We start from the raw sequence: 1,404 nt of genomic DNA, 5'->3' as shown, positions 1-1,404 counted from the left end.
GAATCTTTTTAAATCCTGATTTCTGGGCCTCAACCTCCAGAAATTCTGTTTCTTTGTTACTAATGATGAGGCCCAGAAATCAGGATTTTAAAAAGATTCCCAGGTGATTCTAGTGTGCAGCCAAGGTTGAGAACCACTGCCTTAGAGTATGACCCCTCTTCCATATAATAGCAATTTATGTAGCTGAATACCTTTTGGAGCATACTCCCTCTCCCCCCAAAACTGAACCATTCTAAGCTTTCTTACTCATTCCTGGTAGTTTCATATTCCACCTAGTATCTCATGTCTCTCACTGCTCTCGTAAGAAGGTAGGCAGATTGGGCACCAAGGCAAGACACTGTTTATATCTGTTTTTTCATTATAATAAAGTGTGCAATTAAGTGTAAACTTTGGGGTCAAATTCTAACAGAATTCTCTCCTTTCTGCTCAGAGAATTTAGTGGTCATATGGTTCAAAATGAGTTAGTTACCCAAATCTGCTGCTGCTATCGAGCCTTCTGGTTCCATTGTTTTGAGTGGGGATTACATGCTTTTGTTTCTGGTTGTTGTTTTTTTTTAAAATTAGAATCAGAAGGAACCAATAAGTAACTCATGGTAATAAAGAAATGGAGTTTGAAAGGCAGTGGTTATTAACAGAGCAATAGAAAGACTGGAAAGAGAAAACATTAAGCTAAGGAAACAGCACCAAGTGCAGGTATAAAACAACAATGCCTCATGCAAATGTAAGGAGCTGCGTATGGATAATTCAGGGGACATTACTCTGAAAACAATTGTGATTACTGGAGCTTTGGGTTGTGGGGCAGGGAGAAATACCTGGAAAATGAAAAGTCACCTATCTTCCTTATTGTATCTTTAGCACCCAGCACAGCACATATGTAAGAAGTACCACACTGGCCACACTACCCAATGTTTTCAGACAAACTATTTCCGTGACACAGCCACTTTCATGCCTCAGAAGCCCCTCTAATGGCAGGTCTATGGCAGAATTTGTGGGGAAAGTGACCTGACTGAAAAGAATGTATAGGGCATGGGTTGGCTACAGTTCATCTGGCTGCAGAGAGGTGGGAAAACAGAGAGGTGGGTCCCAGTAGAACAGATCTGAGACCACCCTTGAGGTGTCTTTTACATTATTGTCTGCCAGCTCCTGCCCAACTTCTGGTCTCCACCTTGTGGACTGGAGGCAGCCTAGGAGTTAGCCAGTGGCAGTTCTGTGGTCCTAACAGGGAAGTGTCTTGGAGTCAGTACGTGGTGTGTGTGTGTGTGGGGGGGGGGGGGGCGTTAAGGGGCGGCAGCACGTCCGCTCTCCCTTGGGGGGGTCTCGCCAGGATCTGCCCTCGCTTCCCCAAGCAACTTTGCAAAGATGCAGAGGTCGAAGCACGTTGCTGTGCGGGGCTGAATGCTCCGA

This window comes from Myotis lucifugus, unplaced genomic scaffold (assembly GCF_000147115.1).
Source record: "Myotis lucifugus unplaced genomic scaffold, Myoluc2.0 scaffold_18, whole genome shotgun sequence".
NCBI classification, from domain to species: Eukaryota; Metazoa; Chordata; class Mammalia; order Chiroptera; family Vespertilionidae; genus Myotis; species Myotis lucifugus.
The sequence above is the reverse complement of the archived record's forward strand: the minus strand, read 5'-3'. Positions refer to the sequence as shown.